General features: G+C 39.3%; 15 non-coding genes and 13 pseudogenes across 15 annotated transcripts; all 28 read right to left on the reverse strand.

Annotated features, from left to right (window-relative positions):
- Nucleotides 1–48: 48 nt before the first annotated feature.
- Nucleotides 49–264, reverse strand: LOC149983789 (small nucleolar RNA U3). Its single transcript, XR_016495677.1, has one exon. It is a non-coding gene; the product is annotated as a small nucleolar RNA U3 (small nucleolar RNA).
- A 787-nt stretch (nt 265–1051) lies between these two features.
- On the reverse strand, nt 1052–1267 carry LOC149983790 (small nucleolar RNA U3). Its single transcript, XR_016495772.1, has one exon. It is a non-coding gene; the product is annotated as a small nucleolar RNA U3 (small nucleolar RNA).
- Nucleotides 1268–2054: 787 nt separating this feature from the next.
- Nucleotides 2055–2270, reverse strand: LOC149983791 (small nucleolar RNA U3). The gene has a single exon (XR_016495678.1). It is a non-coding gene; the product is annotated as a small nucleolar RNA U3 (small nucleolar RNA).
- A 787-nt stretch (nt 2271–3057) lies between these two features.
- On the reverse strand, nt 3058–3273 carry LOC149983792 (small nucleolar RNA U3). The gene has a single exon (XR_016495679.1). It is a non-coding gene; the product is annotated as a small nucleolar RNA U3 (small nucleolar RNA).
- Nucleotides 3274–4060: 787 nt separating this feature from the next.
- Nucleotides 4061–4276, reverse strand: LOC149983793 (small nucleolar RNA U3). Its single transcript, XR_016495680.1, has one exon. It is a non-coding gene; the product is annotated as a small nucleolar RNA U3 (small nucleolar RNA).
- Nucleotides 4277–5063: 787 nt separating this feature from the next.
- Nucleotides 5064–5279, reverse strand: LOC149983794 (small nucleolar RNA U3). Its single transcript, XR_016495681.1, has one exon. It is a non-coding gene; the product is annotated as a small nucleolar RNA U3 (small nucleolar RNA).
- A 787-nt stretch (nt 5280–6066) lies between these two features.
- LOC149983795 (small nucleolar RNA U3) lies at nt 6067–6282 on the reverse strand. Its single transcript, XR_016495683.1, has one exon. It is a non-coding gene; the product is annotated as a small nucleolar RNA U3 (small nucleolar RNA).
- A 787-nt stretch (nt 6283–7069) lies between these two features.
- LOC149983796 (small nucleolar RNA U3) lies at nt 7070–7285 on the reverse strand. The gene has a single exon (XR_016495740.1). It is a non-coding gene; the product is annotated as a small nucleolar RNA U3 (small nucleolar RNA).
- A 787-nt stretch (nt 7286–8072) lies between these two features.
- Nucleotides 8073–8288, reverse strand: LOC149983797 (small nucleolar RNA U3). The gene has a single exon (XR_016495741.1). It is a non-coding gene; the product is annotated as a small nucleolar RNA U3 (small nucleolar RNA).
- A 787-nt stretch (nt 8289–9075) lies between these two features.
- On the reverse strand, nt 9076–9259 carry LOC149983798 (small nucleolar RNA U3; annotated as a pseudogene).
- Nucleotides 9260–9972: 713 nt separating this feature from the next.
- Nucleotides 9973–10156, reverse strand: LOC149983799 (small nucleolar RNA U3; annotated as a pseudogene).
- A 713-nt stretch (nt 10157–10869) lies between these two features.
- LOC149983800 (small nucleolar RNA U3) lies at nt 10870–11085 on the reverse strand. The gene has a single exon (XR_016495742.1). It is a non-coding gene; the product is annotated as a small nucleolar RNA U3 (small nucleolar RNA).
- Nucleotides 11086–11872: 787 nt separating this feature from the next.
- On the reverse strand, nt 11873–12088 carry LOC149983801 (small nucleolar RNA U3). Its single transcript, XR_016495743.1, has one exon. It is a non-coding gene; the product is annotated as a small nucleolar RNA U3 (small nucleolar RNA).
- Nucleotides 12089–12875: 787 nt separating this feature from the next.
- On the reverse strand, nt 12876–13090 carry LOC149983802 (small nucleolar RNA U3). Its single transcript, XR_016495773.1, has one exon. It is a non-coding gene; the product is annotated as a small nucleolar RNA U3 (small nucleolar RNA).
- Nucleotides 13091–13509: 419 nt separating this feature from the next.
- On the reverse strand, nt 13510–13693 carry LOC149983803 (small nucleolar RNA U3; annotated as a pseudogene).
- Nucleotides 13694–14406: 713 nt separating this feature from the next.
- LOC149983804 (small nucleolar RNA U3) lies at nt 14407–14590 on the reverse strand (annotated as a pseudogene).
- A 713-nt stretch (nt 14591–15303) lies between these two features.
- Nucleotides 15304–15519, reverse strand: LOC149983805 (small nucleolar RNA U3). The gene has a single exon (XR_016495723.1). It is a non-coding gene; the product is annotated as a small nucleolar RNA U3 (small nucleolar RNA).
- Nucleotides 15520–16306: 787 nt separating this feature from the next.
- LOC149983806 (small nucleolar RNA U3) lies at nt 16307–16490 on the reverse strand (annotated as a pseudogene).
- A 713-nt stretch (nt 16491–17203) lies between these two features.
- On the reverse strand, nt 17204–17387 carry LOC149983807 (small nucleolar RNA U3; annotated as a pseudogene).
- Nucleotides 17388–18100: 713 nt separating this feature from the next.
- Nucleotides 18101–18284, reverse strand: LOC149983808 (small nucleolar RNA U3; annotated as a pseudogene).
- Nucleotides 18285–18997: 713 nt separating this feature from the next.
- Nucleotides 18998–19181, reverse strand: LOC149983809 (small nucleolar RNA U3; annotated as a pseudogene).
- A 713-nt stretch (nt 19182–19894) lies between these two features.
- Nucleotides 19895–20078, reverse strand: LOC149983810 (small nucleolar RNA U3; annotated as a pseudogene).
- Nucleotides 20079–20791: 713 nt separating this feature from the next.
- On the reverse strand, nt 20792–21007 carry LOC149983811 (small nucleolar RNA U3). Its single transcript, XR_016495724.1, has one exon. It is a non-coding gene; the product is annotated as a small nucleolar RNA U3 (small nucleolar RNA).
- Nucleotides 21008–21794: 787 nt separating this feature from the next.
- Nucleotides 21795–21978, reverse strand: LOC149983812 (small nucleolar RNA U3; annotated as a pseudogene).
- Nucleotides 21979–22691: 713 nt separating this feature from the next.
- LOC149983813 (small nucleolar RNA U3) lies at nt 22692–22907 on the reverse strand. The gene has a single exon (XR_016495752.1). It is a non-coding gene; the product is annotated as a small nucleolar RNA U3 (small nucleolar RNA).
- Nucleotides 22908–23694: 787 nt separating this feature from the next.
- On the reverse strand, nt 23695–23878 carry LOC149983814 (small nucleolar RNA U3; annotated as a pseudogene).
- A 713-nt stretch (nt 23879–24591) lies between these two features.
- LOC149983815 (small nucleolar RNA U3) lies at nt 24592–24775 on the reverse strand (annotated as a pseudogene).
- A 713-nt stretch (nt 24776–25488) lies between these two features.
- LOC149983816 (small nucleolar RNA U3) lies at nt 25489–25672 on the reverse strand (annotated as a pseudogene).
- Between the last annotated feature and the right edge of the window lie 126 nt (nt 25673–25798).

The following is a 25798-nucleotide window of genomic DNA, read 5'->3' on the forward strand; positions in this document are numbered from 1 at the left end:
TAAGGATTTGGGAGACATTTCAGTAGCTTTTATTGTACATGGTTATCATCCACTCAGAACATATTCCCTTCATCCACGTTCATTGAAGAACAAGGAACAGTCATCAAAGGTGGAAGAAAAATGAGCAAGGTCATTTCTAACCACCAAATTCATGCTCTGAACGGGAATATCTTGAATCGTCATCATGGATAGCGAGATCTACCACTTTAGACACACATTTCTCAAGTAACGCACTATAGAAATGATCCCTGAAAGTATAGTCTTGGTGCATAAGTTGTTGTGATCAAGGTGGAGCATCTTGAAAAGAGCATTTGCACCAGCGGTTTGTGTTGCATTCTCAGCATCAACAGTTGTTGCAATCAAATTATGTTAATTATGGAGAATTGCTAGGTTTCTCAATTGAGAAAAATGGTCAGCGATGCTGGTTGCCAACAGGTAAAATATGACCTAATGTTGATGGACAGCCATCCATATTTCAAAGCCGGTTATTTGTGTTGAATTCTACCCCCTTTTAAACATTGTGTGTTTTAGCTATAGACGTATGGGTTGTACCATCAGATTCGTCTCTGTCTTCTGCATCCAGTGGTACCAAGAGTTAGTCTGTGTGATTAACGGGGGCTGAGATAGAGCTGTGTTTGTGAGACAAAGACGGATTCCGAAGGTGCCCAGGCCCGGGTCTTTTTTTTACAGAAACATCTGTAGAGTCAGAAAGGTTTGAATTACAAACTACTAAAAGCTATCTATGAAAAGCTGAGACTCTATCGAACATGCACATGTAACATGTTTTGCTCTATGACGCTCACAAGCTACCAAAACGTTGTTAGAAAGTACAAGGTTCTTCTACGTATGAAGGTCAAAGGTTGTCCTGAAAGGAAAATTTTAAAACTCCTCATTTTGAAGCAAAATATAAGGGCTGGACATGGAGATCAACGAAAGCCAGAAAACTGAAAAGATTATTGCTGGGGTCTCAGGACTGATTCAAGAAGTTTTATTTTACTAACGATAAGGATTTGGGAGACATTTCAGTAGCTTTTATTGTACATGGTTATCATCCACTCAGAACATATTCCCTTCATCCACGTTCATTGAAGAACAAGGAACAGTCATCAAAGGTGGAAGAAAAATGAGCAAGGTCATTTCTAACCACCAAATTCATGCTCTGAATGGGAATATCTTGAATCGTCATCATGGATAGCGAGATCTACCACTTTAGACACACATTTCTCAAGTAACGCACTATAGAAATGATCCCTGAAAGTATAGTCTTGGTGCATAAGTTGTTGTGATCAAGGTGGAGCATCTTGAAAAGAGCATTTGCACCAGCGGTTTGTGTTGCATTCTCAGCATCAACAGTTGTTGCAATCAAATTATGTTAATTATGGAGAATTGCTAGGTTTCTCAATTGAGAAAAATGGTCAGCGATGCTGGTTGCCAACAGGTAAAATATGACCTAATGTTGATGGACAGCCATCCATATTTCAAAGCCGGTTATTTGTGTTGAATTCTACCCCCTTTTAAACATTGTGTGTTTTAGCTATAGACGTATGGGTTGTACCATCAGATTCGTCTCTGTCTTCTGCATCCAGTGGTACCAAGAGTTAGTCTGTGTGATTAACGGGGGCTGAGATAGAGCTGTGTTTGTGAGACAAAGACGGATTCCGAAGGTGCCCAGGCCCGGGTCTTTTTTTTACAGAAACATCTGTAGAGTCAGAAAGGTTTGAATTACAAACTACTAAAAGCTATCTATGAAAAGCTGAGACTCTATCGAACATGCACATGTAACATGTTTTGCTCTATGACGCTCACAAGCTACCAAAAAGTTGTTAGAAAGTACAAGGTTCTTCTACGTATGAAGGTCAAAGGTTGTCCTGAAAGGAACATTTTAAAACTCCTCATTTTGAAGCAAAATATAAGGGCTGAACATGGAGATCAACGAAAGCCAGAAAACGGAAAAGATTATTGCTGGGGTCTCAGGACTGATTCAAGAGGTTTTATTTTACTAACGATAAGGATTTGGGAGACATTTCAGTAGCTTTTATTGTACATGGTTATCATCCACTCAGAACATATTCCCTTCATCCACGTTCATTGAAGAACAAGGAACAGTCATCAAAGGTGGAAGAAAAATGAGCAAGGTCATTTCTAACCACCAAATTCATGCTCTGAACGGGAATATCTTGAATCGTCATCATGGATAGCGAGATCTACCACTTTAGACACACATTTCTCAAGTAACGCACTATAGAAATGATCCCTGAAAGTATAGTCTTGGTGCATAAGTTGTTGTGATCAAGGTGGAGCATCTTGAAAAGAGCATTTGCACCAGCGGTTTGTGTTGCATTCTCAGCATCAACAGTTGTTGCAATCAAATTATGTTAATTATGGAGAATTGCTAGGTTTCTCAATTGAGAAAAATGGTCAGCGATGCTGGTTGCCAACAGGTAAAATATGACCTAATGTTGATGGACAGCCATCCATATTTCAAAGCCGGTTATTTGTGTTGAATTCTACCCCCTTTTAAACATTGTGTGTTTTAGCTATAGACGTATGGGTTGTACCATCAGATTCGTCTCTGTCTTCTGCATCCAGTGGTACCAAGAGTTAGTCTGTGTGATTAACGGGGGCTGAGATAGAGCTGTGTTTGTGAGACAAAGACGGATTCCGAAGGTGCCCAGGCCCGGGTCTTTTTTTTACAGAAACATCTGTAGAGTCAGAAAGGTTTGAATTACAAACTACTAAAAGCTATCTATGAAAAGCTGAGACTCTATCGAACATGCACATGTAACATGTTTTGCTCTATGACGCTCACAAGCTACCAAAAAGTTGTTAGAAAGTACAAGGTTCTTCTACGTATGAAGGTCAAAGGTTGTCCTGAAAGGAACATTTTAAAACTCCTCATTTTGAAGCAAAATATAAGGGCTGAACATGGAGATCAACGAAAGCCAGAAAACTGAAAAGATTATTGCTGGGGTCTCAGGACTGATTCAAGAGGTTTTATTTTACTAACGATAAGGATTTGGGAGACATTTCAGTAGCTTTTATTGTACATGGTTATCATCCACTCAGAACATATTCCCTTCATCCACGTTCATTGAAGAACAAGGAACAGTCATCAAAGGTGGAAGAAAAATGAGCAAGGTCATTTCTAACCACCAAATTCATGCTCTGAACGGGAATATCTTGAATCGTCATCATGGATAGCGAGATCTACCACTTTAGACACACATTTCTCAAGTAACGCACTATAGAAATGATCCCTGAAAGTATAGTCTTGGTGCATAAGTTGTTGTGATCAAGGTGGAGCATCTTGAAAAGAGCATTTGCACCAGCGGTTTGTGTTGCATTCTCAGCATCAACAGTTGTTGCAATCAAATTATGTTAATTATGGAGAATTGCTAGGTTTCTCAATTGAGAAAAATGGTCAGCGATGCTGGTTGCCAACAGGTAAAATATGACCTAATGTTGATGGACAGCCATCCATATTTCAAAGCCGGTTATTTGTGTTGAATTCTACCCCCTTTTAAACATTGTGTGTTTTAGCTATAGACGTATGGGTTGTACCATCAGATTCGTCTCTGTCTTCTGCATCCAGTGGTACCAAGAGTTAGTCTGTGTGATTAACGGGGGCTGAGATAGAGCTGTGTTTGTGAGACAAAGACGGATTCCGAAGGTGCCCAGGCCCGGGTCTTTTTTTTACAGAAACATCTGTAGAGTCAGAAAGGTTTGAATTACAAATTACTAAAAGCTATCTATGAAAAGCTGAGACTCTATCGAACATGCACATGTAACATGTTTTGCTCTATGACGCTCACAAGCTACCAAAAAGTTGTTAGAAAGTACAAGGTTCTTCTACGTATGAAGGTCAAAGGTTGTCCTGAAAGGAACATTTTAAAACTCCTCATTTTGAAGCAAAATATAAGGGCTGAACATGGAGATCAACGAAAGCCAGAAAACTGAAAATATTATTGCTGGGGTCTCAGGACTGATTCAAGAGGTTTTATTTTACTAACGATAAGGATTTGGGAGACATTTCAGTAGCTTTTATTGTACATGGTTATCATCCACTCAGAACATATTCCCTTCATCCACGTTCATTGAAGAACAAGGAACAGTCATCAAAGGTGGAAGAAAAATGAGCAAGGTCATTTCTAACCACCAAATTCATGCTCTGAACGGGAATATCTTGAATCGTCATCATGGATAGCGAGATCTACCACTTTAGACACACATTTCTCAAGTAACGCACTATAGAAATGATCCCTGAAAGTATAGTCTTGGTGCATAAGTTGTTGTGATCAAGGTGGAGCATCTTGAAAAGAGCATTTGCACCAGCGGTTTGTGTTGCATTCTCAGCATCAACAGTTGTTGCAATCAAATTATGTTAATTATGGAGAATTGCTAGGTTTCTCAATTGAGAAAAATGGTCAGCGATGCTGGTTGCCAACAGGTAAAATATGACCTAATGTTGATGGACAGCCATCCATATTTCAAAGCCGGTTATTTGTGTTGAATTCTACCCCCTTTTAAACATTGTGTGTTTTAGCTATAGACGTATGGGTTGTACCATCAGATCCGTCTCTGTCTTCTGCATCCAGTGGTACCAAGAGTTAGTCTGTGTGATTAACGGGGGCTGAGATAGAGCTGTGTTTGTGAGACAAAGACGGATTCCGAAGGTGCCCAGGCCCGGGTCTTTTTTTTACAGAAACATCTGTAGAGTCAGAAAGGTTTGAATTACAAACTACTAAAAGCTATCTATGAAAAGCTGAGACTCTATCGAACATGCACATGTAACATGTTTTGCTCTATGACGCTCACAAGCTACCAAAAAGTTGTTAGAAAGTACAAGGTTCTTCTACGTATGAAGGTCAAAGGTTGTCCTGAAAGGAACATTTTAAAACTCCTCATTTTGAAGCAAAATATAAGGGCTGAACATGGAGATCAACGAAAGCCAGAAAACGGAAAAGATTATTGCTGGGGTCTCAGGACTGATTCAAGAGGTTTTATTTTACTAACGATAAGGATTTGGGAGACATTTCAGTAGCTTTTATTGTACATGGTTATCATCCACTCAGAACATATTCCCTTCATCCACGTTCATTGAAGAACAAGGAACAGTCATCAAAGGTGGAAGAAAAATGAGCAAGGTCATTTCTAACCACCAAATTCATGCTCTGAACGGGAATATCTTGAATCGTCATCATGGATAGCGAGATCTACCACTTTAGACACACATTTCTCAAGTAACGCACTATAGAAATGATCCCTGAAAGTATAGTCTTGGTGCATAAGTTGTTGTGATCAAGGTGGAGCATCTTGAAAAGAGCATTTGCACCAGCGGTTTGTGTTGCATTCTCAGCATCAACAGTTGTTGCAATCAAATTATGTTAATTATGGAGAATTGCTAGGTTTCTCAATTGAGAAAAATGGTCAGCGATGCTGGTTGCCAACAGGTAAAATATGACCTAATGTTGATGGACAGCCATCCATATTTCAAAGCCGGTTATTTGTGTTGAATTCTACCCCCTTTTAAACATTGTGTGTTTTAGCTATAGACGTATGGGTTGTACCATCAGATTCGTCTCTGTCTTCTGCATCCAGTGGTACCAAGAGTTAGTCTGTGTGATTAACGGGGGCTGAGATAGAGCTGTGTTTGTGAGACAAAGACGGATTCCGAAGGTGCCCAGGCCCGGGTCTTTTTTTTACAGAAACATCTGTAGAGTCAGAAAGGTTTGAATTACAAATTACTAAAAGCTATCTATGAAAAGCTGAGACTCTATCGAACATGCACATGTAACATGTTTTGCTCTATGACGCTCACATGCTACCAAAAAGTTGTTAGAAAGTACAAGGTTCTTCTACGTATGAAGGTCAAAGGTTGTCCTGAAAGGAAAATTTTAAAACTCCTCATTTTGAAGCAAAATATAAGGGCTGGACATGGAGATCAACGAAAGCCAGAAAACTGAAAAGATTATTGCTGGGGTCTCAGGACTGATTCAAGAGGTTTTATTTTACTAACGATAAGGATTTGGGAGACATTTCAGTAGCTTTTATTGTACATGGTTATCATCCACTCAGAACATATTCCCTTCATCCACGTTCATTGAAGAACAAGGAACAGTCATCAAAGGTGGAAGAAAAATGAGCAAGGTCATTTCTAACCACCAAATTCATGCTCTGAACGGGAATATCTTGAATCGTCATCATGGATAGCGAGATCTACCACTTTAGACACACATTTCTCAAGTAACGCACTATAGAAATGATCCCTGAAAGTATAGTCTTGGTGCATAAGTTGTTGTGATCAAGGTGGAGCATCTTGAAAAGAGCATTTGCACCAGCGGTTTGTGTTGCATTCTCAGCATCAACAGTTGTTGCAATCAAATTATGTTAATTATGGAGAATTGCTAGGTTTCTCAATTGAGAAAAATGGTCAGCGATGCTGGTTGCCAACAGGTAAAATATGACCTAATGTTGATGGACAGCCATCCATATTTCAAAGCCGGTTATTTGTGTTGAATTCTACCCCCTTTTAAACATTGTGTGTTTTAGCTATAGACGTATGGGTTGTACCATCAGATTCGTCTCTGTCTTCTGCATCCAGTGGTACCAAGAGTTAGTCTGTGTGATTAACGGGGGCTGAGATAGAGCTGTGTTTGTGAGACAAAGACGGATTCCGAAGGTGCCCAGGCCCGGGTCTTTTTTTTACAGAAACATCTGTAGAGTCAGAAAGGTTTGAATTACAAATTACTAAAAGCTATCTATGAAAAGCTGAGACTCTATCGAACATGCACATGTAACATGTTTTGCTCTATGACGCTCACATGCTACCAAAAAGTTGTTAGAAAGTACAAGGTTCTTCTACGTATGAAGGTCAAAGGTTGTCCTGAAAGGAAAATTTTAAAACTCCTCATTTTGAAGCAAAATATAAGGGCTGGACATGGAGATCAACGAAAGCCAGAAAACTGAAAAGATTATTGCTGGGGTCTCAGGACTGATTCAAGAGGTTTTATTTTACTAACGATAAGGTTTTGGGAGACATTTCAGTAGCTTTTATTGTACATGGTTATCATCCACTCAGAACATATTCTCTTCATCCACGTTCATTGAAGAACAAGGAACAGTCATCAAAGGTGGAAGAAAAATGAGCAAGGTCATTTCTAGCCACCAGATTCATGCTCTGAATGGGAATATCTTGAATCGTCATCATGGATAGCGAGATCTACCACTTTAGACACACATTTCTCAAGTAACGCACTATAGAAATGATCCCTGAAAGTATAGTCTTGGTGCGTAAGTTGTTGTGATCAAGGTGGAGCATCTTGAAAAGAGCATTTGCACCAGCGGTTTGTGTTGCATTCTCAGCATCAACAGTTGTTGCAATCAAATTATGTTAATTATGGAGAATTGCTAGGTTTCTCAATTGAGAAAAATGGTCAGCGATGCTGGTTGCCAACAGGTAAAATATGACCTAATGTTGATGGACAGCCATCCATATTTCAAAGCCGGTTATTTGTGTTGAATTCTACCCCCTTTTAAACATTGTGTGTTTTAGCTATAGACGTATGGGTTGTACCATCAGATTCGTCTCTGTCTTCTGCATCCAGTGGTACCAAGAGTTAGTCTGTGTGATTAACGGGGGCTGAGATAGAGCTGTGTTTGTGAGACAAAGACGGATTCCGAAGGTGCCCAGGCCCGGGTCTTTTTTTTACAGAAACATCTGTAGAGTCAGAAAGGTTTGAATTACAAATTACTAAAAGCTATCTATGAAAAGCTGAGACTCTATCGAACATGCACATGTAACATGTTTTGCTCTATGACGCTCACATGCTACCAAAAAGTTGTTAGAAAGTACAAGGTTCTTCTACGTATGAAGGTCAAAGGTTGTCCTGAAAGGAAAATTTTAAAACTCCTCATTTTGAAGCAAAATATAAGGGCTGGACATGGAGATCAACGAAAGCCAGAAAACTGAAAAGATTATTGCTGGGGTCTCAGGACTGATTCAAGAGGTTTTATTTTACTAACGATAAGGTTTTGGGAGACATTTCAGTAGCTTTTATTGTACATGGTTATCATCCACTCAGAACATATTCTCTTCATCCACGTTCATTGAAGAACAAGGAACAGTCATCAAAGGTGGAAGAAAAATGAGCAAGGTCATTTCTAGCCACCAGATTCATGCTCTGAATGGGAATATCTTGAATCGTCATCATGGATAGCGAGATCTACCACTTTAGACACACATTTCTCAAGTAACGCACTATAGAAATGATCCCTGAAAGTATAGTCTTGGTGCGTAAGTTGTTGTGATCAAGGTGGAGCATCTTGAAAAGAGCATTTGCACCAGCGGTTTGTGTTGCATTCTCAGCATCAACAGTTGTTGCAATCAAATTATGTTAATTATGGAGAATTGCTAGGTTTCTCAATTGAGAAAAATGGTCAGCGATGCTGGTTGCCAACAGGTAAAATATGACCTAATGTTGATGGACAGCCATCCATATTTCAAAGCCGGTTATTTGTGTTGAATTCTACCCCCTTTTAAACATTGTGTGTTTTAGCTATAGACGTATGGGTTGTACCATCAGATTCGTCTCTGTCTTCTGCATCCAGTGGTACCAAGAGTTAGTCTGTGTGATTAACGGGGGCTGAGATAGAGCTGTGTTTGTGAGACAAAGACGGATTCCGAAGGTGCCCAGGCCCGGGTCTTTTTTTTACAGAAACATCTGTAGAGTCAGAAAGGTTTGAATTACAAATTACTAAAAGCTATCTATGAAAAGCTGAGACTCTATCGAACATGCACATGTAACATGTTTTGCTCTATGACGCTCACATGCTACCAAAAAGTTGTTAGAAAGTACAAGGTTCTTCTACGTATGAAGGTCAAAGGTTGTCCTGAAAGGAACATTTTAAAACTCCTCATTTTGAAGCAAAATATAAGGGCTGGACATGGAGATCAACGAAAGCCAGAAAACGGAAAAGATTATTGCTGGGGTCTCAGGACTGATTCAAGAGGTTTTATTTTACTAACGATAAGGATTTGGGAGACATTTCAGTAGCTTTTATTGTACATGGTTATCATCCACTCAGAACATATTCCCTTCATCCACGTTCATTGAAGAACAAGGAACAGTCATCAAAGGTGGAAGAAAAATGAGCAAGGTCATTTCTAGCCACCAGATTCATGCTCTGAATGGGAATATCTTGAATCGTCATCATGGATAGCGAGATCTACCACTTTAGACACACATTTCTCAAGTAACATTAGCATCAACAGTTGTTGCAATCAAATTATGTTAATTATGGAGAATTGCTAGGTTTCTCAATTGAGAAAAATGGTCAGCGATGCTGGTTGCCAACAGGTAAAATATGACCTAATGTTGATGGACAGCCATCCATATTTCAAAGCCGGTTATTTGTGTTGAATTCTACCCCCTTTTAAACATTGTGTGTTTTAGCTATAGACGTATGGGTTGTACCATCAGATTAGTCTCTGTCTTCTGCATCCAGTGGTACCAAGAGTTAGTCTGTGTGATTAACGGGGGCTGAGATAGAGCTGTGTTTGTGAGACAAAGACGGATTCCGAAGGTGCCCAGGCCCGGGTCTTTTTTTTACAGAAACATCTGTAGAGTCAGAAAGGTTTGAATTACAAACTACTAAAAGCTATCTATGAAAAGCTGAGACTCTATCGAACATGCACATGTAACATGATTTGCTCTATGACGCTCACAAGCTACCAAAAAGTTGTTAGAAAGTACAAGGTTCTTCTACGTATGAACGTCAAAGGTTGTCCTGAAAGGAACATTTTAAAACTCCTCATTTTGAAGCAAAATATAAGGGCTGGACATGGAGATCAACGAAAGCCAGAAAACGGAAAAGATTATTGCTGGGGTCTCAGGACTGATTCAAGAGGTTTTATTTTACTAACGATAAGGATTTGGGAGACATTTCAGTAGCTTTTATTGTACATGGTTATCATCCACTCAGAACATATTCCCTTCATCCACGTTCATTGAAGAACAAGGAACAGTCATCAAAGGTGGAAGAAAAATGAGCAAGGTCATTTCTAGCCACCAGATTCATGCTCTGAATGGGAATATCTTGAATCGTCATCATGGATAGCGAGATCTACCACTTTAGACACACATTTCTCAAGTAACATTAGCATCAACAGTTGTTGCAATCAAATTATGTTAATTATGGAGAATTGCTAGGTTTCTCAATTGAGAAAAATGGTCAGCGATGCTGGTTGCCAACAGGTAAAATATGACCTAATGTTGATGGACAGCCATCCATATTTCAAAGCCGGTTATTTGTGTTGAATTCTACCCCCTTTTAAACATTGTGTGTTTTAGCTATAGACGTATGGGTTGTACCATCAGATTAGTCTCTGTCTTCTGCATCCAGTGGTACCAAGAGTTAGTCTGTGTGATTAACGGGGGCTGAGATAGAGCTGTGTTTGTGAGACAAAGACGGATTCCGAAGGTGCCCAGGCCCGGGTCTTTTTTTTACAGAAACATCTGTAGAGTCAGAAAGGTTTGAATTACAAATTACTAAAAGCTATCTATGAAAAGCTGAGACTCTATCGAACATGCACATGTAACATGTTTTGCTCTATGACGCTCACATGCTACCAAAAAGTTGTTAGAAAGTACAAGGTTCTTCTACGTATGAAGGTCAAAGGTTGTCCTGAAAGGAAAATTTTAAAACTCCTCATTTTGAAGCAAAATATAAGGGCTGGACATGGAGATCAACGAAAGCCAGAAAACTGAAAAGATTATTGCTGGGGTCTCAGGACTGATTCAAGAGGTTTTATTTTACTAACGATAAGGTTTTGGGAGACATTTCAGTAGCTTTTATTGTACATGGTTATCATCCACTCAGAACATATTCTCTTCATCCACGTTCATTGAAGAACAAGGAACAGTCATCAAAGGTGGAAGAAAAATGAGCAAGGTCATTTCTAGCCACCAGATTCATGCTCTGAATGGGAATATCTTGAATCGTCATCATGGATAGCGAGATCTACCACTTTAGACACACATTTCTCAAGTAACGCACTATAGAAATGATCCCTGAAAGTATAGTCTTGGTGCGTAAGTTGTTGTGATCAAGGTGGAGCATCTTGAAAAGAGCATTTGCACCAGCGGTTTGTGTTGCATTCTCAGCATCAACAGTTGTTGCAATCAAATTATGTTAATTATGGAGAATTGCTAGGTTTCTCAATTGAGAAAAATGGTCAGCGATGCTGGTTGCCAACAGGTAAAATATGACCTAATGTTGATGGACAGCCATCCATATTTCAAAGCCGGTTATTTGTGTTGAATTCTACCCCCTTTTAAACATTGTGTGTTTTAGCTATAGACGTATGGGTTGTACCATCAGATTCGTCTCTGTCTTCTGCATCCAGTGGTACCAAGAGTTAGTCTGTGTGATTAACGGGGGCTGAGATAGAGCTGTGTTTGTGAGACAAAGACGGATTCCGAAGGTGCCCAGGCCCGGGTCTTTTTTTTACAGAAACATCTGTAGAGTCAGAAAGGTTTGAATTACAAATTACTAAAAGCTATCTATGAAAAGCTGAGACTCTATCGAACATGCACATGTAACATGTTTTGCTCTATGACGCTCACATGCTACCAAAAAGTTGTTAGAAAGTACAAGGTTCTTCTACGTATGAAGGTCAAAGGTTGTCCTGAAAGGAAAATTTTAAAACTCCTCATTTTGAAGCAAAATATAAGGGCTGGACATGGAGATCAACGAAAGCCAGAAAACTGAAAAGATTATTGCTGGGGTCTCAGGACTGATTCAAGAGGTTTTATTTTACTAACGATAAGGTTTTGGGAGACATTTCAGTAGCTTTTATTGTACATGGTTATCATCCACTCAGAACATATTCTCTTCATCCACGTTCATTGAAGAACAAGGAACAGTCATCAAAGGTGGAAGAAAAATGAGCAAGGTCATTTCTAGCCACCAGATTCATGCTCTGAATGGGAATATCTTGAATCGTCATCATGGATAGCGAGATCTACCACTTTAGACACACATTTCTCAAGTAACGCACTATAGAAATGATCCCTGAAAGTATAGTCTTGGTGCGTAAGTTGTTGTGATCAAGGTGGAGCATCTTGAAAAGAGCATTTGCACCAGCGGTTTGTGTTGCATTCTCAGCATCAACAGTTGTTGCAATCAAATTATGTTAATTATGGAGAATTGCTAGGTTTCTCAATTGAGAAAAATGGTCAGCGATGCTGGTTGCCAACAGGTAAAATATGACCTAATGTTGATGGACAGCCATCCATATTTCAAAGCCGGTTATTTGTGTTGAATTCTACCCCCTTTTAAACATTGTGTGTTTTAGCTATAGACGTATGGGTTGTACCATCAGATTCGTCTCTGTCTTCTGCATCCAGTGGTACCAAGAGTTAGTCTGTGTGATTAACGGGGGCTGAGATAGAGCTGTGTTTGTGAGACAAAGACGGATTCCGAAGGTGCCCAGGCCCGGGTCTTTTTTTTACAGAAACATCTGTAGAGTCAGAAAGGTTTGAATTACAAACTACTAAAAGCTATCTATGAAAAGCTGAGACTCTATCGAACATGCACATGTAACATGATTTGCTCTATGACGCTCACAAGCTACCAAAAAGTTGTTAGAAAGTACAAGGTTCTTCTACGTATGAAGGTCAAAGGTTGTCCTGAAAGGAACATTTTAAAACTCCTCATTTTGAAGCAAAATATAAGGGCTGGACATGGAGATCAACGAAAGCCAGAAAACGGAAAAGATTATTGCTGGGGTCTCAGGACTGATTCAAGAGGTTTTATTTTACTAACGATAAGGATTTGGGAGACATTTCAGTAGCTTTTATTGTACATGGTTATCATCCACTCAGAACATATTCCCTTCATCCACGTTCATTGAAGAACAAGGAACAGTCATCAAAGGTGGAAGAAAAATGAGCAAGGTCATTTCTAGCCACCAGATTCATGCTCTGAATGGGAATATCTTGAATCGTCATCATGGATAGCGAGATCTACCACTTTAGACACACATTTCTCAAGTAACGCACTATAGAAATGATCCCTGAAAGTATAGCTGTGTTTGTGAGACAAAGACGGATTCCGAAGGTGTCCAGGCCCGGGTCTTTTTTTTACAGAAACATCTGTAGAGTCAGAAAGGTTTGAATTACAAACTACTAAAAGCTATCTATGAAAAGCTGAGACTCTATCGAACATGCACATGTAACATGATTTGCTCTATGACGCTCACAAGCTACCAAAAAGTTGTTAGAAAGTACAAGGTTCTTCTACGTATGAAGGTCAAAGGTTGTCCTGAAAGGAACATTTTAAAACTCCTCATTTTGAAGCAAAATATAAGGGCTGGACATGGAGATCAACGAAAGCCAGAAAACGGAAAAGATTATTGCTGGGGTCTCAGGACTGATTCAAGAGGTTTTATTTTACTAACGATAAGGATTTGGGAGACATTTCAGTAGCTTTTATTGTACATGGTTATCATCCACTCAGAACATATTCCCTTCATCCACGTTCATTGAAGAACAAGGAACAGTCATCAAAGGTGGAAGAAAAATGAGCAAGGTCATTTCTAGCCACCAGATTCATGCTCTGAATGGGAATATCTTGAATCGTCATCATGGATAGCGAGATCTACCACTTTAGACACACATTTCTCAAGTAACATTAGCATCAACAGTTGTTGCAATCAAATTATGTTAATTATGGAGAATTGCTAGGTTTCTCAATTGAGAAAAATGGTCAGCGATGCTGGTTGCCAACAGGTAAAATATGACCTAATGTTGATGGACAGCCATCCATATTTCAAAGCCGGTTATTTGTGTTGAATTCTACCCCCTTTTAAACATTGTGTGTTTTAGCTATAGACGTATGGGTTGTACCATCAGATTCGTCTCTGTCTTCTGCATCCAGTGGTACCAAGAGTTAGTCTGTGTGATTAACGGGGGCTGAGATAGAGCTGTGTTTGTGAGACAAAGACGGATTCCGAAGGTGCCCAGGCCCGGGTCTTTTTTTTACAGAAACATCTGTAGAGTCAGAAAGGTTTGAATTACAAACTACTAAAAGCTATCTATGAAAAGCTGAGACTCTATCGAACATGCACATGTAACATGATTTGCTCTATGACGCTCACAAGCTACCAAAAAGTTGTTAGAAAGTACAAGGTTCTTCTACGTATGAACGTCAAAGGTTGTCCTGAAAGGAACATTTTAAAACTCCTCATTTTGAAGCAAAATATAAGGGCTGGACATGGAGATCAACGAAAGCCAGAAAACGGAAAAGATTATTGCTGGGGTCTCAGGACTGATTCAAGAGGTTTTATTTTACTAACGATAAGGATTTGGGAGACATTTCAGTAGCTTTTATTGTACATGGTTATCATCCACTCAGAACATATTCCCTTCATCCACGTTCATTGAAGAACAAGGAACAGTCATCAAAGGTGGAAGAAAAATGAGCAAGGTCATTTCTAGCCACCAGATTCATGCTCTGAATGGGAATATCTTGAATCGTCATCATGGATAGCGAGATCTACCACTTTAGACACACATTTCTCAAGTAACATTAGCATCAACAGTTGTTGCAATCAAATTATGTTAATTATGGAGAATTGCTAGGTTTCTCAATTGAGAAAAATGGTCAGCGATGCTGGTTGCCAACAGGTAAAATATGACCTAATGTTGATGGACAGCCATCCATATTTCAAAGCCGGTTATTTGTGTTGAATTCTACCCCCTTTTAAACATTGTGTGTTTTAGCTATAGACGTATGGGTTGTACCATCAGATTCGTCTCTGTCTTCTGCATCCAGTGGTAACAAGAGTTAGTCTGTGTGATTAACGGGGGCTGAGATAGAGCTGTGTTTGTGAGACAAAGACGGATTCCGAAGGTGCCCAGGCCCGGGTCTTTTTTTTAAAGAAACATCTGTAGAGTCAGAAAGGTTTGAATTACAAACTACTAAAAGCTATCTATGAAAAGCTGAGACTCTATCGAACATGCACATGTAACATGTTTTGCTCTATGACGCTCACAAGCTACCAAAACGTTGTTAGAAAGTACAAGGTTCTTCTACGTATGAAGGTCAAAGGTTGTCCTGAAAGGAAAATTTTAAAACTCCTCATTTTGAAGCAAAATATAAGGGCTGGACATGGAGATCAACGAAAGTCAGAAAACGGAAAAGATTATTGCTGGGGTCTCAGGACTGATTCAAGAGGTTTTATTTTACTAACGATAAGGATTTGGGAGACATTTCAGTAGCTTTTATTGTACATGGTTATCATCCACTCAGAACATATTCCCTTCATCCACATTCATTGAAGAACAAGGAACAGTCATCAAAGGTGGAAGAAAAATGAGCAAGGTCATTTCTAGCCACCAGATTCATGCTCTGAATGGGAATATCTTGAATCGTCATCATGGATAGCGAGATCTACCACTTTATACACACATTTCTCAAGTAACGCACTATAGAAATGATCCCTGAAAGTATAGTCTTGGTGCGTAAGTTGTTGTGATCAAGGTGGAGCATCTTGAAAAGAGCATTTGCACCAGCGGTTTGTGTTGCATTCTCAGCATCAACAGTTGTTGCAATCAAATTATGTTAATTATGGAGAATTGCTAGGTTTCTCAATTGAGAAAAATGGTCAGCGATGCTGGTTGCCAACAGGTAAAATATGACCTAATGTTGATGGACAGCCATCCATATTTCAAAGCCGGTTATTTGTGTTGAATTCTACCCCCTTTTAAACATTGTGTGTTTTAGCTATAGACGTATGGGTTGTACCATCAGATTCGTCTCTGTCTTCTGCATCCAGTGGTACCAAGAGTTAGTCTGTGTGATTAACGGGGGCTGAGATAGAGCTGTGTTTGTGAGACAAAGACGGATTCCGAAGGTGCCCAGGCCCGGGTCTTTTTTTTACAGAAACATCTGTAGAGTCAGAAAGGTTTGAATTACAAACTACTAAAAGCTATCTATGAAAAGCTGAGACTCTATCGAACATGCACATGTAACATGATTTGCTCTATGACGCTCACAAGCTACCAAAAAGTTGTTAGAAAGTACAAGGTTCTTCTACGTATGAAGGTCAAAGGTTGTCCTGAAAGGAACATTTTAAAACTCCTCATTTTGAAGCAAAATATAAGGGCTGGACATGGAGATCAACGAAAGCCAGAAAACGGAAAAGATTATTGCTGGGGTCTCAGGACTGATTCAAGAGGTTTTATTTTACTAACGATAAGGATTTGGGAGACATTTCAGTAGCTTTTATTGTACATGGTTATCATCCACTCAGAACATATTCCCTTCATCCACGTTCATTGAAGAACAAGGAACAGTCATCAAAGGTGGAAGAAAAATGAGCAAGGTCATTTCTAGCCACCAGATTCATGCTCTGAATGGGAATATCTTGAATCGTCATCATGGATAGCGAGATCTACCACTTTAGACACACATTTCTCAAGTAACATTAGCATCAACAGTTGTTGCAATCAAATTATGTTAATTATGGAGAATTGCTAGGTTTCTCAATTGAGAAAAATGGTCAGCGATGCTGGTTGCCAACAGGTAAAATATGACCTAATGTTGATGGACAGCCATCCATATTTCAAAGCCGGTTATTTGTGTTGAATTCTACCCCCTTTTAAACATTGTGTGTTTTAGCTATAGACGTATGGGTTGTACCATCAGATTCGTCTCTGTCTTCTGCATCCAGTGGTAACAAGAGTTAGTCTGTGTGATTAACGGGGGCTGAGATAGAGCTGTGTTTGTGAGACAAAGACGGATTCAGAAGGTGCCCAGGCCCGGGTCTTTTTTTTAAAGAAACATCTGTAGAGTCAGAAAGGTTTGAATTACAAACTACTAAAAGCTATCTATGAAAAGCTGAGACTCTATCGAACATGCACATGTAACATTATTTGCTCTATGACGCTCACAAGCTACCAAAAAGTTGTTAGAAAGTACAAGGTTCTTCTACGTATGAAGGTCAAAGGTTGTCCTGAAAGGAACATTTTAAAACTCCTCATTTTGAAGCAAAATATAAGGGCTGGACATGGAGATCAACGAAAGCCAGAAAACGGAAAAGATTATTGCTGGGGTCTCAGGACTGATTCAAGAGGTTTTATTTTACTAACGATAAGGATTTGGGAGACATTTCAGTAGCTTTTATTGTACATGGTTATCATCCACTCAGAACATATTCCCTTCATCCACGTTCATTGAAGAACAAGGAACAGTCATCAAAGGTGGAAGAAAAATGAGCAAGGTCATTTCTAGCCACCAGATTCATGCTCTGAATGGGAATATCTTGAATCGTCATCATGGATAGCGAGATCTACCACTTTAGACACACATTTCTCAAGTAACATTAGCATCAACAGTTGTTGCAATCAAATTATGTTAATTATGGAGAATTGCTAGGTTTCTCAATTGAGAAAAATGGTCAGCGATGCTGGTTGCCAACAGGTAAAATATGACCTAATGTTGATGGACAGCCATCCATATTTCAAAGCCGGTTATTTGTGTTGAATTCTACCCCCTTTTAAACATTGTGTGTTTTAGCTATAGACGTATGGGTTGTACCATCAGATTCGTCTCTGTCTTCTGCATCCAGTGGTACCAAGAGTTAGTCTGTGTGATTAACGGGGGCTGAGATAGAGCTGTGTTTGTGAGACAAAGACGGATTCCGAAGGTGCCCAGGCCCGGGTCTTTTTTTTACAGAAACATCTGTAGAGTCAGAAAGGTTTGAATTACAAACTACTAAAAGCTATCTATGAAAAGCTGAGACTCTATCGAACATGCAAATGTAACATGATTTGCTCTATGACGCTCACAAGCTACCAAAAAGTTGTTAGAAAGTACAAGGTTCTTCTACGTATGAAGGTCAAAGGTTGTCCTGAAAGGAACATTTTAAAACTCCTCATTTTGAAGCAAAATATAAGGGCTGGACATGGAGATCAACGAAAGCCAGAAAACGGAAAAGATTATTGCTGGGGTCTCAGGACTGATTCAAGAGGTTTTATTTTACTAACGATAAGGATTTGGGAGACATTTCAGTAGCTTTTATTGTACATGGTTATCATCCACTCAGAACATATTCCCTTCATCCACGTTCATTGAAGAACAAGGAACAGTCATCAAAGGTGGAAGAAAAATGAGCAAGGTCATTTCTAGCCACCAGATTCATGCTCTGAATGGGAATATCTTGAATCGTCATCATGGATAGCGAGATCTACCACTTTAGACACACATTTCTCAAGTAACATTAGCATCAACAGTTGTTGCAATCAAATTATGTTAATTATGGAGAATTGCTAGGTTTCTCAATTGAGAAAAATGGTCAGCGATGCTGGTTGCCAACAGGTAAAATATGACCTAATGTTGATGGACAGCCATCCATATTTCAAAGCCGGTTATTTGTGTTGAATTCTACCCCCTTTTAAACATTGTGTGTTTTAGCTATAGACGTATGGGTTGTACCATCAGATTCGTCTCTGTCTTCTGCATCCAGTGGTAACAAGAGTTAGTCTGTGTGATTAACGGGGGCTGAGATAGAGCTGTGTTTGTGAGACAAAGACGGATTCCGAAGGTGCCCAGGCCCGGGTCTTTTTTTTAAAGAAACATCTGTAGAGTCAGAAAGGTTTGAATTACAAACTACTAAAAGCTATCTATGAAAAGCTGAGACTCTATCGAACATGCACATGTAACATTATTTGCTCTATGACGCTCACAAGCTACCAAAAAGTTGTTAGAAAGTACAAGGTTCTTCTACGTATGAAGGTCAAAGGTTGTCCTGAAAGGAACATTTTAAAACTCCTCATTTTGAAGCAAAATATAAGGGCTGGACATGGAGATCAACGAAAGCCAGAAAACGGAAAAGATTATTGCTGGGGTCTCAGGACTGATTCAAGAGGTTTTATTTTACTAACGATAAGGATTTGGGAGACATTTCAGTAGCTTTTATTGTACATGGTTATCATCCACTCAGAACATATTCCCTTCATCCACGTTCATTGAAGAACAAGGAACAGTCATCAAAGGTGGAAGAAAAATGAGCAAGGTCATTTCTAGCCACCAGATTCATGCTCTGAATGGGAATATCTTGAATCGTCATCATGGATAGCGAGATCTACCACTTTAGACACACATTTCTCAAGTAACATTAGCATCAACAGTTGTTGCAATCAAATTATGTTAATTATGGAGAATTGCTAGGTTTCTCAATTGAGAAAAATGGTCAGCGATGCTGGTTGCCAACAGGTAAAATATGACCTAATGTTGATGGACAGCCATCCATATTTCAAAGCCGGTTATTTGTGTTGAATTCTACCCCCTTTTAAACATTGTGTGTTTTAGCTATAGACGTATGGGTTGTACCATCAGATTCGTCTCTGTCTTCTGCATCCAGTGGTACCAAGAGTTAGTCTGTGTGATTAACGGGGGCTGAGATAGAGCTGTGTTTGTGAGACAAAGACGGATTCCGAAGGTGCCCAGGCCCGGGTCTTTTTTTTACAGAAACATCTGTAGAGTCAGAAAGGTTTGAATTACAAACTACTAAAAGCTATCTATGAAAAGCTGAGACTCTATCGAACATGCACATGTAACATGATTTGCTCTATGACGCTCACAAGCTACCAAAAAGTTGTTAGAAAGTACAAGGTTCTTCTACGTATGAAGGTCAAAGGTTGTCCTGAAAGGAACATTTTAAAACTCCTCATTTTGAAGCAAAATATAAGGGCTGGACATGGAGATCAACGAAAGCCAGAAAACGGAAAAGATTATTGCTGGGGTCTCAGGACTGATTCAAGAGGTTTTATTTTACTAACGATAAGGATTTGGGAGACATTTCAGTAGCTTTTATTGTACATGGTTATCATCCACTCAGAACATATTCCCTTCATCCACGTTCATTGAAGAACAAGGAACAGTCATCAAAGGTGGAAGAAAAATGAGCAAGGTCATTTCTAGCCACCAGATTCATGCTCTGAATGGGAATATCTTGAATCGTCATCATGGATAGCGAGATCTACCACTTTAGACACACATTTCTCAAGTAACATTAGCATCAACAGTTGTTGCAATCAAATTATGTTAATTATGGAGAATTGCTAGGTTTCTCAATTGAGAAAAATGGTCAGCGATGCTGGTTGCCAACAGGTAAAATATGACCTAATGTTGATGGACAGCCATCCATATTTCAAAGCCGGTTATTTGTGTTGAATTCTACCCCCTTTTAAACATTGTGTGTTTTAGCTATAGACGTATGGGTTGTACCATCAGATTCGTCTCTGTCTTCTGCATCCAGTGGTAACAAGAGTTAGTCTGTGTGATTAACGGGGGCTGAGATAGAGCTGTGTTTGTGAGACAAAGACGGATTCCGAAGGTGCCCAGGCCCGGGTCTTTTTTTTAAAGAAACATCTGTAGAGTCAGAAAGGTTTGAATTACAAACTACTAAAAGCTATCTATGAAAAGCTGAGACTCTATCGAACATGCACATGTAACATGTTTTGCTCTATGACGCTCACAAGCTACCAAAACGTTGTTAGAAAGTACAAGGTTCTTCTACGTATGAAGGTCAAAGGTTGTCCTGAAAGGAAAATTTTAAAACTCCTCATTTTGAAGCAAAATATAAGGGCTGGACATGGAGATCAACGAAAGTCAGAAAACGGAAAAGATTATTGCTGGGGTCTCAGGACTGATTCAAGAGGTTTTATTTTACTAACGATAAGGATTTGGGAGACATTTCAGTAGCTTTTATTGTACATGGTTATCATCCACTCAGAACATATTCCCTTCATCCACATTCATTGAAGAACAAGGAACAGTCATCAAAGGTGGAAGAAAAATGAGCAAGGTCATTTCTAGCCACCAGATTCATGCTCTGAATGGGAATATCTTGAATCGTCATCATGGATAGCGAGATCTACCACTTTATACACACATTTCTCAAGTAACGCACTATAGAAATGATCCCTGAAAGTATAGTCTTGGTGCGTAAGTTGTTGTGATCAAGGTGGAGCATCTTGAAAAGAGCATTTGCACCAGCGGTTTGTGTTGCATTCTCAGCATCAACAGTTGTTGCAATCAAATTATGTTAATTATGGAGAATTGCTAGGTTTCTCAATTGAGAAAAATGGTCAGCGATGCTGGTTGCCAACAGGTAAAATATGACCTAATGTTGATGGACAGCCATCCATATTTCAAAGCCGGTTATTTGTGTTGAATTCTACCCCCTTTTAAACATTGTGTGTTTTAGCTATAGACGTATGGGTTGTACCATCAGATTCGTCTCTGTCTTCTGCATCCAGTGGTACCAAGAGTTAGTCTGTGTGATTAACGGGGGCTGAGATAGAGCTGTGTTTGTGAGACAAAGACGGATTCCGAAGGTGCCCAGGCCCGGGTCTTTTTTTTACAGAAACATCTGTAGAGTCAGAAAGGTTTGAATTACAAACTACTAAAAGCTATCTATGAAAAGCTGAGACTCTATCGAACATGCACATGTAACATGATTTGCTCTATGACGCTCACAAGCTACCAAAAAGTTGTTAGAAAGTACAAGGTTCTTCTACGTATGAAGGTCAAAGGTTGTCCTGAAAGGAACATTTTAAAACTCCTCATTTTGAAGCAAAATATAAGGGCTGGACATGGAGATCAACGAAAGCCAGAAAACGGAAAAGATTATTGCTGGGGTCTCAGGACTGATTCAAGAGGTTTTATTTTACTAACGATAAGGATTTGGGAGACATTTCAGTAGCTTTTATTGTACATGGTTATCATCCACTCAGAACATATTCCCTTCATCCACGTTCATTGAAGAACAAGGAACAGTCATCAAAGGTGGAAGAAAAATGAGCAAGGTCATTTCTAGCCACCAGATTCATGCTCTGAATGGGAATATCTTGAATCGTCATCATGGATAGCGAGATCTACCACTTTAGACACACATTTCTCAAGTAACATTAGCATCAACAGTTGTTGCAATCAAATTATGTTAATTATGGAGAATTGCTAGGTTTCTCAATTGAGAAAAATGGTCAGCGATGCTGGTTGCCAACAGGTAAAATATGACCTAATGTTGATGGACAGCCATCCATATTTCAAAGCCGGTTATTTGTGTTGAATTCTACCCCCTTTTAAACATTGTGTGTTTTAGCTATAGACGTATGGGTTGTACCATCAGATTCGTCTCTGTCTTCTGCATCCAGTGGTAACAAGAGTTAGTCTGTGTGATTAACGGGGGCTGAGATAGAGCTGTGTTTGTGAGACAAAGACGGATTCCGAAGGTGCCCAGGCCCGGGTCTTTTTTTTAAAGAAACATCTGTAGAGTCAGAAAGGTTTGAATTACAAACTACTAAAAGCTATCTATGAAAAGCTGAGACTCTATCGAACATGCACATGTAACATGTTTTGCTCTATGACGCTCACAAGCTACCAAAACGTTGTTAGAAAGTACAAGGTTCTTCTACGTATGAAGGTCAAAGGTTGTCCTGAAAGGAAAATTTTAAAACTCCTCATTTTGAAGCAAAATATAAGGGCTGGACATGGAGATCAACGAAAGCCAGAAAACGGAAAAGATTATTGCTGGGGTCTCAGGACTGATTCAAGAGGTTTTATTTTACTAACGATAAGGATTTGGGAGACATTTCAGTAGCTTTTATTGTACATGGTTATCATCCACTCAGAACATATTCTCTTCATCCACGTTCATTGAAGAACAAGGAACAGTCATCAAAGGTGGAAGAAAAATGAGCAAGGTCATTTCTAGCCACCAGATTCATGCTCTGAATGGGAATATCTTGAATCGTCATCATGGATAGCGAGATCTACCACTTTATACACACATTTCTCAAGTAACGCACTATAGAAATGATCCCTGAAAGTATAGTCTTGGTGCGTAAGTTGTTGTGATCAAGGTGGAGCATCTTGAAAAGAGCATTTGCACCAGCGGTTTGTGTTGCATTCTCAGCATCAACAGTTGTTGCAATCAAATTATGTTAATTATGGAGAATTGCTAGGTTTCTCAATTGAGAAAAATGGTCAGCGATGCTGGTTGCCAACAGGTAAAATATGACCTAATGTTGATGGACAGCCATCCATATTTCAAAGCCGGTTATTTGTGTTGAATTCTACCCCCTTTTAAACATTGTGTGTTTTAGCTATAGACGTATGGGTTGTACCATCAGATTCGTCTCTGTCTTCTGCATCCAGTGGTACCAAGAGTTAGTCTGTGTGATTAACGGGGGCTGAGATAGAGCTGTGTTTGTGAGACAAAGACGGATTCCGAAGGTGCCCAGGCCCGGGTCTTTTTTTTACAGAAACATCTGTAGAGTCAGAAAGGTTTGAATTACAAACTACTAAAAGCTATCTATGAAAAGCTGAGACTCTATCGAACATGCACATGTAACATGATTTGCTCTATGACGCTCACAAGCTACCAAAAAGTTGTTAGAAAGTACAAGGTTCTTCTACGTATGAAGGTCAAAGGTTGTCCTGAAAGGAACATTTTAAAACTCCTCATTTTGAAGCAAAATATAAGGGCTGGACATGGAGATCAACGAAAGCCAGAAAACGGAAAAGATTATTGCTGGGGTCTCAGGACTGATTCAAGAGGTTTTATTTTACTAACGATAAGGATTTGGGAGACATTTCAGTAGCTTTTATTGTACATGGTTATCATCCACTCAGAACATATTCCCTTCATCCACGTTCATTGAAGAACAAGGAACAGTCATCAAAGGTGGAAGAAAAATGAGCAAGGTCATTTCTAGCCACCAGATTCATGCTCTGAATGGGAATATCTTGAATCGTCATCATGGATAGCGAGATCTACCACTTTAGACACACATTTCTCAAGTAACATTAGCATCAACAGTTGTTGCAATCAAATTATGTTAATTATGGAGAATTGCTAGGTTTCTCAATTGAGAAAAATGGTCAGCGATGCTGGTTGCCAACAGGTAAAATATGACCTAATGTTGATGGACAGCCATCCATATTTCAAAGCCGGTTATTTGTGTTGAATTCTACCCCCTTTTAAACATTGTGTGTTTTAGCTATAGACGTATGGGTTGTACCATCAGATTCGTCTCTGTCTTCTGCATCCAGTGGTAACAAGAGTTAGTCTGTGTGATTAACGGGGGCTGAGATAGAGCTGTGTTTGTGAGACAAAGACGGATTCCGAAGGTGCCCAGGCCCGGGTCTTTTTTTTACAGAAACATCTGTAGAGTCAGAAAGGTTTGAATTACAAACTACTAAAAGCTATCTATGAAAAGCTGAGACTCTATCGAACATGCACATGTAACATGTTTTGCTCTATGACGCTCACAAGCTACCAAAACGTTGTTAGAAAGTACAAGGTTCTTCTACGTATGAAGGTCAAAGGTTGTCCTGAAAGGAACATTTTAAAACTCCTCATTTTGAAGCAAAATATAAGGGCTGGACATGGAGATCAACGAAAGCCAGAAAACGGAAAAGATTATTGCTGGGGTCTCAGGACTGATTCAAGAGGTTTTATTTTACTAACGATAAGGATTTGGGAGACATTTCAGTAGCTTTTATTGTACATGGTTATCATCCACTCAGAACATATTCCCTTCATCCACGTTCATTGAAGAACAAGGAACAGTCATCAAAGGTGGAAGAAAAATGAGCAAGGTCATTTCTAGCCACCAGATTCATGCTCTGAATGGGAATATCTTGAATCGTCATCATGGATAGCGAGATCTACCACTTTAGACACACATTTCTCAAGTAACATTAGCATCAACAGTTGTTGCAATCAAATTATGTTAATTATGGAGAATTGCTAGGTTTCTCAATTGAGAAAAATGGTCAGCGATGCTGGTTGCCAACAGGTAAAATATGACCTAATGTTGATGGACAGCCATCCATATTTCAAAGCCGGTTATTTGTGTTGAATTCTACCCCCTTTTAAACATTGTGTGTTTTAGCTATAGACGTATGGGTTGTACCATCAGATTCGTCTCTGTCTTCTGCATCCAGTGGTACCAAGAGTTAGTCTGTGTGATTAACGGGGGCTGAGATAGAGCTGTGTTTGTGAGACAAAGACGGATTCCGAAGGTGCCCAGGCCCGGGTCTTTTTTTTACAGAAACATCTGTAGAGTCAGAAAGGTTTGAATTACAAACTACTAAAAGCTATCTATGAAAAGCTGAGACTCTATCGAACATGCACATGTAACATGATTTGCTCTATGACGCTCACAAGCTACCAAAAAGTTGTTAGAAAGTACAAGGTTCTTCTACGTATGAAGGTCAAAGGTTGTCCTGAAAGGAACATTTTAAAACTCCTCATTTTGAAGCAAAATATAAGGGCTGGACATGGAGATCAACGAAAGCCAGAAAACGGAAAAGATTATTGCTGGGGTCTCAGGACTGATTCAAGAGGTTTTATTTTACTAACGATAAGGATTTGGGAGACATTTCAGTAGCTTTTATTGTACATGGTTATCATCCACTCAGAACATATTCCCTTCATCCACGTTCATTGAAGAACAAGGAACAGTCATCAAAGGTGGAAGAAAAATGAGCAAGGTCATTTCTAGCCACCAGATTCATGCTCTGAATGGGAATATCTTGAATCGTCATCATGGATAGCGAGATCTACCACTTTAGACACACATTTCTCAAGTAACATTAGCATCAACAGTTGTTGCAATCAAATTATGTTAATTATGGAGAATTGCTAGGTTTCTCAATTGAGAAAAATGGTCAGCGATGCTGGTTGCCAACAGGTAAAATATGACCTAATGTTGATGGACAG

Source organism: Oncorhynchus mykiss, chromosome 4 (assembly GCF_057628025.1).
Source record: "Oncorhynchus mykiss isolate SJ-2025 chromosome 4, ASM5762802v1, whole genome shotgun sequence".
Lineage (NCBI taxonomy): Eukaryota > Metazoa > Chordata > Actinopteri > Salmoniformes > Salmonidae > Oncorhynchus > Oncorhynchus mykiss.